The sequence below is a fragment of the Gavia stellata genome, chromosome 16, assembly GCF_030936135.1.
Source record: "Gavia stellata isolate bGavSte3 chromosome 16, bGavSte3.hap2, whole genome shotgun sequence".
Classification (NCBI taxonomy): domain Eukaryota; kingdom Metazoa; phylum Chordata; class Aves; order Gaviiformes; family Gaviidae; genus Gavia; species Gavia stellata.
This window is the reverse complement of record NC_082609.1, coordinates 15140593-15158603: the sequence shown is the minus strand read 5'-3', so window position 1 is coordinate 15158603 and position 18011 is coordinate 15140593.

Here is an 18011-nt window from a genome sequence, read left to right as displayed (position 1 = left end):
ATGGAGATAAACCTATAATATCTGTTTGTCCACCTTTAGAATGATAATGTGAGGAGAAATTTTCTAAGTTCTGCATCACTGCAAACCCCACATATTTCATAAAGATAATTAACCACTGAAGAAAGCTCCCAGCAATTTAACAGATACAAGCAAAAATTTAATGCCTTGGAGGCATATCAAATATTGGAGGATAGCTTAACTACTGAATTATCCACTAACCTTCTCTTCCAGCTCTGCCTTGGGGATACTACAAAAGATGTTTCAAGAATGAGATGGAAGGACCTGAAGGGAAAGCCATGTTAAAAACTTTTAAGGAGTGGCCTGGATCTTGACCTTATCTAAATCAGCTTGGACTTGCATAAGATGGGAAAAGGTTGAGGTGGGGGAAAAAATGATGATAATGATCAAGTGTCTTGACTTGCAGCCAGGCAATAAATCACTTTTATTGGACATGCCATGAATGACAACAGAGAGGCTTAGCACTGAGATTGAGTCACTGCAGACATTGAATCTTCTGAGTCATCTGGGGAAAAAAAAAATCTATTTGTACAGCCACCGTCCTCTTAATTTGCAGAAATGTAAATAAGCATCTTGCTAAGCTTTCAATTACAAAAGAAAATACAAGCCCCAAACCTTCTGGATAGCCATATAGTCAGTAAATCATCTCTCCAGCTGAAAATTTTCCACTCGCTATTTCCTTAAGATAACATGCTACACTGCCCAGGGCTGACCTTTAGGATTTAGAAAAAAACTTCTATCGACATCTATTGATTCTCGCTGTGAACGCAGATAAGTTCACGGCCTGTCTGAACAGCGCGGGGCTCCTCCAATTCTCCTGTGTGTAACAGGGAGGTGTCCAACCCCTCACAGAGGGCAGGGGCAGATTCTTCTCCCCGACCTTGCTAGGCAGCTGACTTAGGCACTGAGGTATCCTGCAGATGGGGACGGGGTGCTAATGGCAGAAGGGGGATAGTAAATGTGGGCATCCCGTTGCAGTCGTACTGCAGGGTGCATAGCAGGAAGCTGCAGAGTGAGTCTGAGGACAATTCTTGCAGTCAACCATACCCAGATCCATCATCCCTGGTGGCAACCAAATATATCTGGGGACCTTTGTTCTTAAGGTTCTTTTTCCTGTTCTTTTCTTAACAAAGGAAAATCCTAACTTAGAAAGAAAAAAAGAAAGAGCAATTCATTTTAGTGACCTTGTTCACACAAGCCAGTACTTTTAAACACAGATTTTAAGTCTAACCATAAACTTTCCAGAAGCAATCTCCTGCTGCTGTCCTCTCCAGTTTTTCCTACTCTCTTCCTGCCACAGGAGAGGCGCCAGCAGCCTGAATGAGATCACTGTACTGCTGCCAACTTTAAAAAGCACCAAACAAAAAATATTTCAAATAAAGCCCAACTCTATGCACACAGCTTCAGCAGAGCTACATATGCACTCTGAAGGCTCTTAAAATTTGTATTACATGCTTTACAAATGTTAACTGCTTAGTTGTTACACTTCATGGGAGGTAAAGGCCTAAAGGATTCATAGATGAATTCACTTGATATTTTAGTTTTGAGAAGGATGGGGAGGATAAAGGCTTACAAAAATGAGAACAAAAGACCATTGGTACTCAGTCTACTAAACCACCTACAAGGGTTCCCACATGGGTGTGCAATAGATTTGTGAGCTGCTAAAGAAAAGATGGGTTATGACCTCTAAGATGGGAGTATTTAGAAGTACATGTCTCGTTCTCAGAGGTTTCTGATAGTGCAAGCAGTGTTTGCTTAAGCATATATACTAAAAGGAAGTTTTCTGCATCTTCTTTTTTTATTGGTCGTAATGTTTTCTTTTTCAGGCTTGCAAATCAAGTTGTAGTTGCAAAAAATTCTCAGTGTATCTCAGAGTCATGTAATAGTCTAAAGAGAACTTCTGCCTTATAGATGGCATGACCAGGTTTTCTCAGGAGTTCAGGCCTTTCTCTCTTCCTCGGTACATACAGTACGTTTGAACTTTTGTCTCACCTCATTAATTAGTTCAGTTCTCCAGACACACTGAAAACTCCATCTTCTTCCCAGGTAGCCAGCCTCCAAGAAAACAAAGGACAAGTTCAAGCCCTTCTTTCAGGTTCTTTCTTAAAGGTCTGTCAATCTTCTCCTTCTGAGGTGAATCGTGGAGTCTTGAGGGACTTCATACCTACCCTTTTCTGTCAACATGCTAAACATCTCATCTGTCTTTCAACTATTCTCCTGTCATTTAACTGTCTATTCCCCTCATACTCCTGTCTATAGTCTAATAACTCTGCATTAAATTCTCTAATTTATTCTTCACATAATCTCCAGTTCTCTTTTCTGTGCTTGGATTCCCTCGGCCTCTCAACTGCCAGAGAACGTTCTCGCAGGTGTTAGGGCCGAAGACCTCAGCCCAAGGTTTTCCAGCCTCATTTCACTATGGAGATCCAACAGCCATCTGCCCTCACTTCAAGAGCTCGCTCCACTCCTCTTTACTCTCTGCAAAGAGATTCACACCTCTTTTGTCCCTCTGCACGGCACAGCCACTGGCTGGGGTCTCACAAGTCTTCCGTCACCTGCAGCTTTCTTGAAAGGATAAGCACAATGTTCTCCCAGTTTCCCCATACACAAAACACTGCTGTGTGTACTACAACATGCCAACCTCTCTTCTCACTTTCTGATTTCCTACACCTTGCTATCAAATGCCTTGAAATAATTTCATAAGCCTTCAATGTTCAGTGCACTGGGAGCATCAGACATCTGTAAGAAAATGACTGCTCCAGAAAAGCTTTTGAGAAGATGATTCAAAGGCAAGATCCTTTCTTTAAATTGCCCAATCTCAAGAAACCGTTCAAGACCTTTGCTCTCGAGCACTGCTTTCAACAAAGGGATGGAAGTCTAAATTTGTTTTCCCCCCATCTGCAAAATGATTATTAGTGGCATTTCATTTTAACCCGTCTTGTGACACTGTACTTTACAAGCTGTTCACTACAATTTCACTTTTTTACCCCTCAGACTTTTAATCTTTTTTAGTTCTCAGGGAAGAAGAAAAATTCCAAGTCAAGAACAAACTGCACAGAGAAGGCATATCTAACTGCAATTACTCACATGGTGGCTGAACATTCCAATCAAATCCTGAATACCTGAGTTTTTCAAGTTTTTAGATCTTAATTTCACAATTATTATCGTCCTCTGCTATATGCATATTTTCTATGTTTGCACTAGGAAAAAGGTATTACTAATGGAATAAGGGATTTGTAGGAGATTGTTGTACAGTCCTATTAATAACATATAATCAGTCTAAACCACAAAGTAATTTTGTTGACTCACGGGACATTAAACATGCCTTATTTAAAGCCTTTATATTTTTTTATTTCTGAGTTCTCCTTCAAATCATTTTTATTGTCTGATTTAGAATAATTCAACATAAGATATGAGTTTTCCAGCTAAGAAGCCATTACCAATTCAAACATCAAATTGACTTTGCTTCCAATATGCAAAAAAGTGAACTTCTCTTGTTAAACTTTCTTTAAATTAGAAATATTTTATAACCTAGAAAGAATAGCTCTGTCTTTAACAGATGAAATTCTTTTACTGCTGTAAAACTTAGATGTTTTACTTACCATGTATTTCAGGTTCAGGTCATAGAATAGATAGATACTAGATTTTCTGACTATAAATATGGGTCAAATGCATGCCTATATGTTATCTGAAATAGACTGACTGCACAAAATCTTTAGATAGACGTGAAAGTTACTTATACTTTTTACTCACACTGACTGCATATAACACTCATATGAACTGGAAGAGATTGTATGTTGAGATGGTTGGTTATTTTCTGATATAAAACAGGGGGTTTGGTGGAGCATGTTAAATGTTAAAACTTAGATTTTTCATAGGAAAATTCAAACCGGTTTTGATAGAAAACATTTCCTTGACCTAAAATGGAATTGCAGACAGATAGACAACAGGATGAAAACTCACTCCACAATGAAAGAGTCCAATCCTATAGTGATCAACTCTTTAATCATAAGCCCTGCCTGTCCCCTGCCCGGCTTAGTCCACCAAGTACCAGGCTCATTTCAATACACCACTGAAGGGCTGATCAGGCAGGTCTATACCATCCATTTATTCAGAACTTCCCCTGAAGATCAATTCTTCATGGAAATTACAAAACTATGTCTTTTGGTACTATTTCCATATCCATAACATTCATGGCTATAATGGAGAAAGAGGGGGATGCGAATAAAGTATTTGTCTGAGACCATTCAGCCAGTAAGTTCTATGACTTGCTAATGATCTCCTTTAACATTATACTCCTTTCTTTCATTTTTGCCATCAAGTAAGTGCTCCCTAGACATACCTGCATATTCAAATTTTTGAAAGTTGTCAGCATCTACGGTAGTGACCTTCACTTTCCCAGGAAACAGGTGAGTATGGCAATTGCAAACACTCAGCACTTCTCTTAATGAGGCAATGCTATTTCAGAGAAATACACAACACAGTCAGGTGGGTCAGAATTGAATTAAACAGGGTAAAGACAACTTAGATCAAGACACTCCATTGGTAGTCTATTATACTTTTAGTATGTTCTGGAAATGAGAGAAGAGGAAGGAGGGATCCCTTCAGACCAAGTCCTTCAGTCCAAACCTGCAGCACTGATGCAACAAGGTGTACCAAAATTTTACAGTCCCACCTGCATTACAAAAACATATCAAGAGCAATACAGCCTTATGAATGCAAACATAATTCTGTTGTGATCAGGAAACTACTCACAGCAATGATGGGGAATCAGATACCTCATACAAAACTGGACTGTCTGAAATTTTAACATGTTTTCAATCATTCTCTGAAGCCAAAATCAGGTAAGAATTTGGCCTAAGATACGAAATCAGTAAGTCTTTTTTTCTATGGGTTAGCTTACTATAGCTGCACACTCTAGGAAGAAAATGTACCTAATTGTCCATGGATAATCCTCTCATGTACATTCTGGATATGTGTACTTAACATGCAAAGTTTTTCAAATGGGATTATTGGACATAAATGAAATACATGCAAAAATGCCTTTAGCCATGTTAAAATCCAATATACATTTGAAACATGGGGAAAAGACGCGGTCCTATTTTCTTTTGGGAAACGTTCATATTTTCCTCAGAATCTCTGTAATAGTTGTATACTATAGCTTTAGAAGAAGTACATATAAACAATCAAAAATACTACAGTGAAATCATGAATATAGGGATATTGTTGCCCCACCCAAAGAAAAAAAAATGGCAAAAGAATTGTTTTTTAAAAAAAAGCAAAAGTAGTTAATTTATTTTTAGTAATATAACAAAATGGAATTCTTATATGCATACCTATAAGCACACATATATATTCCAGGGTTAACACAGATTTATGCATCAGAGAACACGAAAGGTCCTTGAAATTTGTCTGAGGCTTACAGGATTTTAAGGAATATTTAGAGGCATATAAGAACAAGCGACACACAAGTGCTAATTTCTTTTTCTTTGCACTGATATTCGAATTTGTAAAATTTTATTGGCTAGTATTTTTGCATGAATGGCCACTGGGTGCCACTGTTCTGCTGCATAGAAAAAGCGCTGAAACAACATTTTTGTTGTAGTAATAAGTTTTTTATTATTAAAGTATGTGTGCTACAGCTGTATATATCCATCTTTTAGAAATGACACTGCTGCACAGTTCATAGTGAGCTTTTTCATAGCAGAACAATAGGAAAAGTGGCACTAAGAGATTGGAAAACCTCTTTAAACTCAACAGGCAATATAACCTCAGAGAAACTTTCTTATGACAGTATATTTTCTACTTAATAAAAGATACACAGCAGCTGAGAGACCGGGTATCCAGGCTCAGGTTTGATATTCATTTGCTGAATGACCTTGTAGAACTCACTGGAGACTGTTTCTGCCCAGCTGTGCACAACTGCTTTTACAATATACAAATACATATGTCAAATGTTCAAATGTACGTGGAAACAATCTAATATACCTAATTAGTTTTTAGACTATATGGCACGTGTGCAGCTACAGTAACTGTGCACATGTAATTGGTGCATTTCTGAATTTGAAAACCATATTCTTAACTTCCCTCAGCCTTATTTTCTTCAGTTAGGAAATGGGGTTAACAATGAGCATGTACTTTATGACAAGAATAACACTGCAGGGAGAGACCTTTATATAAGGTAATAACAACAGGTTTTGGCACATGTAAAAAGTAACCTCGAGAAGCTGAAGTCCAACTGAAGTGAAACTTGTAGGTTTAGAAGCAGACAACCGCACCTTGGAGTGGAAGAGGACAGAGGGTGGTATTACATGCTTTAGGCTGCCACTTTCCATCCAAGTGATTGTAACTGCAGTACTAAAAGCTGCCAATTGCTCCTAGCTGTAATATAAATATATTTAAAGTCTAAATGAAGCTTCCTGAGGTCAATGAAGAAAGACAAGTTCAAATGCTGCCAGTTCGAAGCATTAAGTAGTAAGCAAGAATAAGAAACAGTGATTGAAAAACTGCTTTCCCTGAAAGTCCAGAAGATATTTTTTACAATATGAAAATAATCAGAACATAGCAGCCTTGACTACATAGAAACACCTTTATGCCAAATTGGGAAGAAAGATCTTTCCAATTATGTAGACAGTTTTCAACATTTCAAAAAAAAATATTGTAATGAGAAGCAAAAGAAATTTTGTGAAGTTTGTTGCAAATTTGTCAGATTATCGAGGCAATTATCTTAAGGAACATTACTTAATCCTTCTAATATGTTATACTGCCCAAATGTGGGCTGATAGTTTTCATTGTATTGCTCAGGTGCATACCTGAAACAATTTCAGAAATGCTAAATGACCTTAGAAAGACATTTTTAGTTACGGAATTGAGGCAGTCTTCTTAATACACTGCACAAGCCAAAACCCTATCACATTCCTACAGAATAATTTTCAAGCAGTGAAAACAATACTGTTCACGTTTTATAGCCTTCTATGTATGAGGTTAATCAGAATCTTTTTATTTTACAAGCAATTCAGAACTCTATAGAAAATATTGTGCCCATCCAAAGTACCTCACAGGATTTTGAAAAGGCATTTGGAAAGATCATTTTCATTCAGATCTAAAGATCTTTCTTTATTAATCCCAGGCAATATTTCTGGGTCCTCACCCAAAACCAAAACAGTTTGGTGACATCATTTTTAGGGCTGTTAGACATCCTGCTGTGCCCACCATATTTTTAGAGGAAGACTGTCCATCCCGCTTCCTTTCAGTCACTGGCAACTTTTAATTCCCTGCGCTTAAATTCCCTCACCCATCCTCTGCAGTGTTGCCAGCACTCATAAAGTTCAACAATAAAAAAGCACAGCAGGGCAATAAATAGTTTGAATGGAGTCCTGAACTCCCCTGTAGGTAGCCAGGTGGGTAGCAAGTAGTGAGACAGGAAGATGACAAGATTGTCTGCATTTCTTGCCTTTCCTGTTTGGAGTTTAATAGGAGGTAAAAATTGGTTTCTGTCTGGTGCTGGCTGCCTTCCCTCTCCTGAATTGACCAGCCCAACTACTGTACAGTGAAAACTGTTCCACTTCAAGGAACTGATGGGCGAAGGGCAGATCACAGCAGAGACAGATATGACCTTAGGGCACTTCCAGCTGTCCTTGCTATATTGAATGGTTTGGAAACAGCTTCTGCTTTGAGACAACAAAGATCGATTTTATGAAAACTAGTGAATGCTCCTTGGCCTACATAATTTGGGTGCACCTGAAAAGTTAGAGGAAACAATCCAGAAACGACAAAAGGTTAAAGTGTAAAATATCTAGCACACGTTCATATTGCACACTGTATGCTTGGCCAAATAGATGAACTGAAGTTCACTAGGAACAGTAAGCAGGGAAATTTTTAGGACTATTAAAAATCTGTGTTCCTTTGTGGTTTCCAAAGTGCTATTATTGTCATAGGGTTGGGACAAATTTAGTGAGTTATCACTCGTTATATTCATAAACAACACACAAATGTGCCTTGGGTATAAAGACCATAAAGCCAGATACCTGTCTGAAACAAACTATGCTGAGATTAAATGTATTTTCAATTAATATATAGATCTGCTTCCTGCATCCTAGTCAAACGATCTTGCAGCACATCCTTTGTTTTAAAGCAGGCAGAAGATACAGATCTACAGTAAGAGAACATTTCATGCTTTGGTAAAAACAGAGGCAAACATATGGTTTTCACTTCCCTAATTTCATTACAGTTCAGCTCTTCTCAGCAATAACTGTCTCTCCCATAATACTTCCAAATGCCCTGAAATACTCTAAGTGAATTTGGTAACTAGCAAACTGCTGTGTTTTCCTGTTCATTAGCACGAACTGTCTTGTTTCACTTGCCTGTCATACCAATGTGATATGGCATAATCCAGCGTTACAGGCTGTAACAAGTCAGAAAAAATTTAAAAAGCCACGTGTTTATTTTTATACTTAATTCCCAACAGCCTAACTGTGTATTGTCCATTACATAAGCCAGGTAATTTAATAGCCCAGCTGATCAAGAAGAAAGTGAAATGACAACTTTTTACAAGTTTAGAAACTTCTATTGTTGTTGTTTATCTATGGATGTCTCCATTCTATATGTAGACATTTGTAAAAGCTTTTTGCCTTGGGTTTTTTTTTTTGCCTTTCATGGAAACTAATGCTCATAGCTTTTATGAACTTTGAATAAAATTTAATATAAAATCTTAAACAGTTTGGTAGCATTTAAACATCCAAATTGACAACTGTTGGAGTGCTTGAACACTGACAGTTGCATAAGAGCTGGAAATGAAACTTGGCTGTGGTCGCACAAACACTAGAAAAATTCTTTTTCAAAAAACTAAACATGAAAAGTCAACCATCTTTCTGATGAAAAGGTGAATAGATAGTTACTATTATTTAACGTTATATGACATTTTCTCTATTGTACACATGTACTTGTCTAAAATGGGCCCACAGCCTGGAGAACATGGCCCTAGACATTTTCCCAAGCTATTCACTATAGGGAACAAATTCTAGCTGGGAAGAAACCTTGTTGAGGATGGAAGTGAGGTTTCAGCCTGCCTTCACCAGCACGCCTCAGTGCTGGGCTTACAGGCATCAGGAGTGACTGTTCATATGCTAAGAAAGCATAAAACAAGAGGAAAAATACACAGTACAGTAGCAGTACTTTTCCTGAACTGAAGTCACACAGCCCGTTTTACATCACTTAGTTCTTCCCTTTTCCAAAGCGGGCAGCTTTCTCAGGAGAGAGCAGGGCTTAGATGCCGAATATTCCTGGGGGAATCCAGAAATAGTTCCTAGAAGGCAGAGATGGCTCAACCTGAAGCTACACTTGTATCAGAGGAGATAAGCCATTTTATCGCTATTTTACATATCCTGCCAGGCATAGCTGAGGTGAGGGCAGCTGTCTGATCTCACGGTCCTTCTGAAGCACTAAAGAGTATCTCACACTGCAGGTTTGATGTGTAAAATATTTCTCACGTTAAAAACTGAAGTAATATACATACATATGTATCAGAATTAGGTAACATTAATATACCTGATCTCTTCATCCCATTTCCCCTTACTTAGGACAATTATTTTATGTTAAAGCAGTAAAGCCTGACTCTTGTCATCAGAAGATCCAAAAAGAGCTCAGCATTATCTGCCACGCTGTACAAATTGGGGACCTATGGCACAAAGCACTGTGGCCAAGGGCTCTCAAGCAGCGCCAAGTAGAAGAACTTGGATCTCCAGAGTCCTAGCGCAATCCTCCATCCACTGTGAGCATAAGGGGGGATAAAACAGGAGGGCTGAGCTTCACAGCCTCACACTGTGGCATGGGAGTGCCTCTGCTGGTAGCACCATGTTTTAATATTAGTTAATACTTTCAGATTATCTCCTTCAAGCCTGTTCCAGCTTTCCGTTTCTATTTGCTATGCTGGTATATAATCTTGTATCAGCCTGAGGGTGGTTAATAAATTTCATCTTTTTATCTCAGTTTTCTGAGAGCACTTATTTTATATTAAATAAAAGTAGTAACATATAAAAGGTCAGGCAGGGCTGAACCTAATATGATTGTTTTCATAGCATGGTACTAAATGTAATAAGAAGCATCCAGGGAAATGACCTTTAGTCCTGTAAAATTTAAACACTTAAAATAAGGGTAATTTGGTGCCAGCCAAAACCTATTTTAGTTTGCCCTTTATTGAAAAGATGCACCAAATTGCATTGTGTGGCTGCTTGATCAGGTACAGATTAGAGGTCATCACAAGCTCTATAAATCACTATGTTCCTGGAGAGGAAAGGAGCAAAGTTACTGAAAAAAAAAAAAAAAAAAAAATCAGAGTAATAATGCCCTAACACTGAAAATCTTTGGCCCTAAGTCCTGCACCTATTTGTTCCAATAGAAATTTTGAGTATCTGCATGCAGGACAAGACCCTGCTTGATGATGATTATGAAGTACCCATGTATTATTAATACTTTTAAATATCCGTGGCATATACAGAAGCTCTTTGTGTTAGGCAAGGCATAAACACACTCTGTTTCTCTTCAAAAAGACATTTTACCTTCAAATAATAATGCACTGCTAGTTTTGTCAAAGAAATGTTTTTGCTCACACCTTACAGAAGCCTTACTTTAACATCTGACTACTACAAATGCCTACCTGAGCAGTATTTGAGACATTCTAGAATACTGTGAATGCATGGCAGACAGTAATGAATGCTTTACTTTTAATTGAAATATATATCTATTGCTTGTAAAATCCATAAATCACACCAACAGAAGAAAGAACATTACATGAAGGATTTGATACACTTCACGCTAAAATAAATGCATCAACTATTAAAATAAATGTGTGTATTACAGGAAAAATTGATCAAAATCAGATACAATATTTCATTCACCAAATCAGACACATCCCTGTTGAATCACTGCTTATTCAATATAGAATGAGATGCATCATCTATCAAAACAGATATCTCCTACAGTAAATCAAACCCACCATCTGATTCAAATATGTCTCCTACTGAATCAAAAATATCACCCAATACATCAGTTATATGGCACCAGATACATGGCATTTTAAAGAATTACTGAGCAGAATGCCTCTAGATTTAACAAGGATAATGTTTAAACTAAAATTTATTTAGACAAAGAGATCAGTACTTCCAAGCTGTCTCGCAGGCTGATTCTTGGAATAGGGACTATTATATCAACGTTTCCCTAGAGTGTCCTTCGTTTAAGGCACCCTGCTAGGAGGATGTGCTTTCTCTATCTCAGTGGAAAAGGAGGGCTTCCACTTTGTTTCATCCCTGCAAACCTCTAACACCTAGGACCAAGCTCTAAGCAGCCACATGGTGCCCCTAGTTGCTCAAAGGGAAGTGCAAACCCTCTTCTAATGGGTTCAGAACACCACAGTCCATGTACCATTAAATACAGAGATGCAAATATTATCAACATCAACCCACAAATCCTGGACACTGAGCACAGATCACCACGCAACCAGCTAACGGGGTGATGCTTCACAGTATTCTTCTATTACAGCCACATGCAGAACAAACCCAAGCTCATGCTTAGTCCCACAGGGCATAGGTGGCCTCCAGAACACGTTGCCACAGTGTAAAGGAGATGACGAACGTTCACATGGGCTGGGAAGAACAGTCAGAAAGGTTAGGGAAGAGGATTCCATCAAAGCTTATCAAATACACAGATGTCATTCCTGGCTTGGGAAGCTACTGAGACACCAACTCATAGAAGCTGGGAGAGTAACCTTGGGAAATATCTGTACACGCTTTCACTGGTTTTTAACTTTTTCCTCAGCAACTAGCAGAGACAATTATCAAAGACATAATGCTATGCTACACTTCTGGACCTAAGATAACCACTTTCATATTCTTACACACTGTATCTAATTCACGCTCTTTCCTGGAGTTTGAGTGTCTGAATCAAAGCTGTGTACAGATAACTTCTTTCTTCACAAGCATCAGAACAATATTTTCTGCAGACCCCATGCCTAACTAAATGTGTTTCATATATTCTAAAACATTGTGTCAAACAGAGGGAACAGTGTCCTCCTTTTCCATAATCGCCCAGTGACCACAGCACTCAGTGAAGAAGGGACACCACTGGCTTGCAGATGAGATACTCTACCAGCTTGACATAGCGAGAATCAAGCTTTCCTTCTTTCATTGGGAGCTCTTTGGGTGCTCAATTTGAGACTACTGAGTATGGGTAACCTTGTGCCTTTCTTTTTAAAGGTAGTTTAATAAGCAACAAAAAAGGGATGACTCCTGAGGTAAGAAGGGAAGCTGACAGGACAGAGCCTGACAACACTTCAGTTGTTGTGACAAAGGAACAGGGCAGATTTGGTTCCCACTCCCTGTTCCCTGGAAGGGAACTGATCTCTCAATTTTCATCAGTGCTGAGAAATGAGCATTTAATACAACTCATGTTAAAACTGACCACACCTGATACTATAAGGACTGTCAGGATCAGATCAAGTCATCTACAGTGGTAGAATGTTTAAAAGACAGTCTGCTTAACCCAGTCAGCTTAAATACTCTTTCACAGGTAACAAAATTTGTTCTGTTTCCATTGGGACACTCCCAAATTTTGGGTTTAGCTTGTAAGTTAGTCTATAAGATTAGTCCTCTTTATTGCAAGCCATCAAAAGGAACAAACCATGCTTGGTACTGATCTGCTGTTCCCTATTTATCACTCTCCTCCCTCAATATAAGCATTGATTATAATTGCAGTTTTGCCCAACTTAGACTGATTAGAATGTAAAGCAACAAGAATTGTACAATTATGTAAAAAAGAAGCGCTTATTCACATGAAACACCAAGCTGACTGCTGCTTGATATACTACTAGCAAGTAGAAGAAACCTATGTTTCACTCACATTTGCTAGGAAACCTACAGAGAGAAATACAATTCTATTCTGCATTTTGGTACTCTTCACAGGGAAATATACCATAAGGTTAGCAAAATCAGGACAAATCCAGTCAAGGGAAGAAGCAATTTACAGACAAGATGTCTCGACCAAAAATGTCTTACCTCTTAAATCTGATAGTGTTAACCTGAATACTTCCTATGCATTTAGTTAATTATGAATCTGAACAGCATGAACAGTTTCTAAAGACATGACCTTGCTGAGGTTGATTTTTATCTTAGATCAGGATGGACACTGCTGGGCCTGTATAGAGTTCAGGCAGCAAGGTGGACGCTACTTTGTTCCACCTCCTCCTGTGCTGGTTTTGGCTCGGATAAAGTTCTTCATAGCAGCTAGTATGGGGCTGTGTTTTGGATTTGTGCTGCAAACACTGTTGATAATACAGGGATGTTTTTGTTATTGCTGAGCAGAGCTTACACAGAGTCAAGGCCTTTTCTGCTTCTCCCACCACCCCACCAGCGAGCAGGCTGGAGGTACACAAGAAGTTGGGGAGGACACAGCTGGGACAGCTGACCCCAACTGACCAAAGGGATATCCCGTACTGTATGATGTCACACTCAGCAATAAAAGCTGGGGGAAGAAGAAGGAAAGGGGGGGATTTTTGGAGTGATGGCATTTGTCTTCCTAAGTAACCATTAACATGTGATGGAGCCCTGCTTTCCTGGAGATGGCTGAATACCTGCCTGCTGATGGGAAGTAGTGAATGAATTCCTTGTTTTGCTTTGCTTGCCTGCGCGGCTTTTGCTTTACCTATTAAACCGTCTTTATCTCAACCCATGAGTTTTCTCGCTTTTACCCTTCTGATTCTCTCCCCCACCCCACCTGGGGGGAGTGAGCGAGCGGCTGGGTGGTGCTTAGTTGCCGGCTGGGGTTAAGCCACGACACCTCTGCTGGATATTGTCATAGCTTGAAGTTGCAAGCAGGTAATAATTCCACCTTTCCAAAGGACGGAGAAAGGCTGGCTGTGATAGCATGCAACAGCAGGCGATAGATGCTATGCCACCTACACAACAGGAGAGCTTCTTTTTAGTGGGAAGACTTTCCAGTGAGGATTCTCTGTTCACTGTCACGCTACAATCTACCTGAGTAGGTAGAAGAATTGAAATTCAAAAGTTTATAGGTTTAAACTTCTTTCATGAATTGCTTCATGAAATGAGCTGGCAAAGATTAAAAACCAGATATAGAATATAAATTTCAAGGGTAAGCACAACTACATAAACTAAATATTTTCTTTTGCAACACTTGTAGTTTCTGTATGGTACACAGAGAGCTCCAAAACCAAAATGGTGTATAGGACCATGCACAAAGATTTCTTTCCTGCCTTTCTTTGTGTCCTTCTCTTTCAAAGAACATGTTATCTTATATTATATTGTACTATCTCTTTCTACAACTTGTTGTTTAAAGGAGCTTAAAGCCATTAAACACTGATTTTGTTAATGGCATTTGCTAGAACCTAAGGCACAAGGGAAAATATTCCAAAGATACTAAACTGTTCTTCGAACATAAAGTTTTAAAATCATGGCTGTAACATCTAGGGTTTTGCTTCCACAGCTTGAATTTTAAAGAAAGTCCTATTTTTACAGTATATCTTTAAGAATCCCTATGTTAATTAAGACAATATAAAAATAAAATACAAAAATCCCTTAATATTTTTTAATTATGTGATGGTCTTAAGTAAAATTTAATTAATAGAGATAAAAGCTAATCCTTTTTTCTTAAAGAAAAACTTATCTAGCTTTACAGCAAAGTACCCAGCAATTTACACAAAGCCCCTTGGTATTTTCTTTCCTTCCAAGGCGTATTCAGGTACTCCTTTTAAAGCCTACCCATAGAAGTAGTAAATCAATTAAACTCAATCAAATCAATTACAAATCCCTGTAACGTTACGATTAGTGAAACATTCTTGGTTAGCTTTAATGGGAATCAAGCAGCTAAATTCCGCACTCTCCTCTTCGTTTAAAGAAAAGGAGAGAAACGAAAAGAAATCAATTATTTTGAACATCTCATAGGATCATAGGATTTGCCATACTATTGTTCCACCTATTCAAGTATATTCTGTCTGCGGGCAAAAGCTTCTTATGTTATCCATGGCTAACTGTGTTACGCTGTACATACAGGGCAATCCAACCCTCTGCCTGAGTCCTCCAGGTGATCAGTTTTCATGCCGATGCATGAGATTAGATGAAGCAATTGTTATTTTAATTCACATAGCTACCACACTGTTAAAACTGTCAACAAAATTATGCTGCGTTTCTAGCAAAGATCCCTGATGTGTTGCTGTTCTGTGTTAGTACTTATACATAAAATTTGAAATACTTGCAAAACTCACCCCCGCCTCAAGACCTTCTTTCCTCATTTCTGAAGTCTCCCACTATATGCAGCTCTGCCACATCTCTAGGCAGGGCTGGCGCAGACTAAACGGGCGCATGGCCCCACAGCAGTGACTACAGCACATTTCACAGCAACTTGCACAGCACTGGCATTGGCCAGTGGTTTTAGGGAGGGAAGAGATGAAGCCCCAGCAGTCACTGGTAAAGTTGTAATCTGCTTTTAGACAGTATTATCTAAACCTTTTTGGACCAACGTTCTATGCAACTATACCTACATTTAGTGTTTGAAAATGAAAGACTTAAAATAGCATCTTGTAAAAGCTGAAGAATCCTGGTAGCTATTCAGTGAAGAACCACGATCTACCAATGAATTCAGCATAGCCACTTGCTGCAAAGAGAGTCCTCTAGACACTTTAGTACATTCCTACATTGCTTATTTTTCTGGCTAAGAAAATAGTGGTTAACTACAGATCACAAATATTACATTGTATTACACCGCGAAGTTAACGAGCACAGCAAACTCACCACACCACTATCCTCTTAACAATGTGACTTTTTTACTTTAACACTGATTGTATTTTGTATAAAAACCATTCCGGAAGCAAGCATATTCATAGGTCTGTAAAAATGTTTAAGACAAAGTATTTAAGCAAAATAGTTTTTCTAAGTTCTCTATCCATAATAGTAACACTGTCCTTTTTGAAATAAAAGATAATATGCTTCTGAAATTTCTCTGAAGTAGACATAATCTTTTATGACAAAATCTTTACAATTTGAAGTAGATAAGACCAAAACTATAGAACCACTATAAGCCATGCAGATATATTTTCAGTATCTGTGAAAACATAATTCATACTTAATACAGAACCAGAACAATGACCAAATAAATGAGATGGCTGGAGTTTCTGAACAGCCATGTCTGCACAGAAAACATACTTGCCTGTGATGAGAAGTGGCTAGTTTCTATTTGTAAAAGAGTAAAGATCCTGGCAAAGTTCACTAGCTAAGATCTAACAAATCACACATTTTACATGCCATATAACAGGCGCTTTTGTTGGTAAAATGCTTTTTATCTGTCCCTTTCACTGACAAACCTTGCATCAGTATCTTCTGAAGTAGCTCAATCGAAATAATTTTCAAATGCCATATAGTGACTTCTGTAATGTTACTGAACACCATAGACACATCTGAGGTAGACATCGATATTACAGAAAGTCACTATCTTTCTCATTCCACACTTTAATAAGTGAGACTATATACCTATAGGACTGGTATTTAATCCCAATTTTAAAAGAAACATTATATGTATCTTGCAACTTTGTACAATGCATCTTGAATATTTTGTTGTTTCTTTTTTCTCCTGACTGTGTATTTAATTGGGGGAAGCCCATTATGCATACCTCTGCTCTTAATCAAAGCTGAGAATTCTGTAGAGAAGTAGAAAATTTACATCGGCTCCTGCAACCTAGAGCTGAACAATTATGACTTGATTTACAAGGAGCCACTTCGCTACACATTTAAATGCAGCTCTGCTGCAAAATTTGGGGACTTCTCAGATAATCAAAATGCTACAGATTTAGCACTTTTAATTTTTGCTCCATCTCCTGCCAGCTTGAACTCTGATTGTAATTACCATTTCAGCTTCCCCTGAATGACATTGTTTTATCAGAGAAAGACGCTGTTATCTAGAGTCTGAGCGTGATGATTAGTAAGGAACCAGCTTTCAATGGGAAACAGTAAGTGTGCCCTGAAATGAATCAGGATGGGATGTAATAATGTGAAGCTACAGACAATCTCAAGTCCTTGAGACATAATGTATAACCCCTATAGCTCTGCAATATATGTTAGAATATACAGAGGTAACTATGCAGAACAGAGAACAGAACAGAAAAAAACCCTTGTACTGCAGAGGGCAGTTTTTAAGGAATAAAAAGGAAACAAAGCCTGACTACTGGGTGACACCCCCGGCATTTATCTACCCTTTGTGTCTTGAATACTTCTCCCACTTCTTTGGACTGATCTAACCCAACTAACCACTAATAATAATATCATGCAGGACAGCTTATTATTATCAATATTTCTTAAGACTCTTCTTCCTGTGTTTTGTTTCCAGAAACTATGTTAGAGAAAAGCACTTCAGTCGTGTTAGTGGACTACCCCTGATGCAGCCCAGCTGCTGGGATGGTGATGGAGAAAACAGGGATGGGTGCTATAGCTGCTTCTGGCTCCTGTTTCTGTTTCACTTGTTACAGATCTAAGTAATCAAGCAATGCTCCCTGCATGATTAAAAAAAATAAAAAGCAACAAACACACATAGAAGCACTCTAAAGCTCTAAAATAAAAGTAATATATGCTGATAATAAGAAATAGCAATAGTGTTCCCATGTTAGCAACATCTTTACATTTCAACTTGCTTAGGCACAGAGCTGTGGAAGACCTGCAATAAATAAATTCAACTGTTAGAAAACCATTAAGCCTGATATATCTGTAACAGAAATGGACTGCTTTGGAAATTTCTTTTTCTTCGTGAGAGTTATCTTTTTAGTGAAGAAAAAATTTACTGATAAAATGTCAAGAGGAGTAATAAATTGACAAAGAAGAGTGTGAGTACCTTTTGTAACAGCTGCAGTAAATTCTGATCGGCACAGGAGTATGAAAACAAACGGTGTTGTCCTGGTGCTCACGCCAGAGACAAGATAGCATTCATGTGGCAAAAAACGT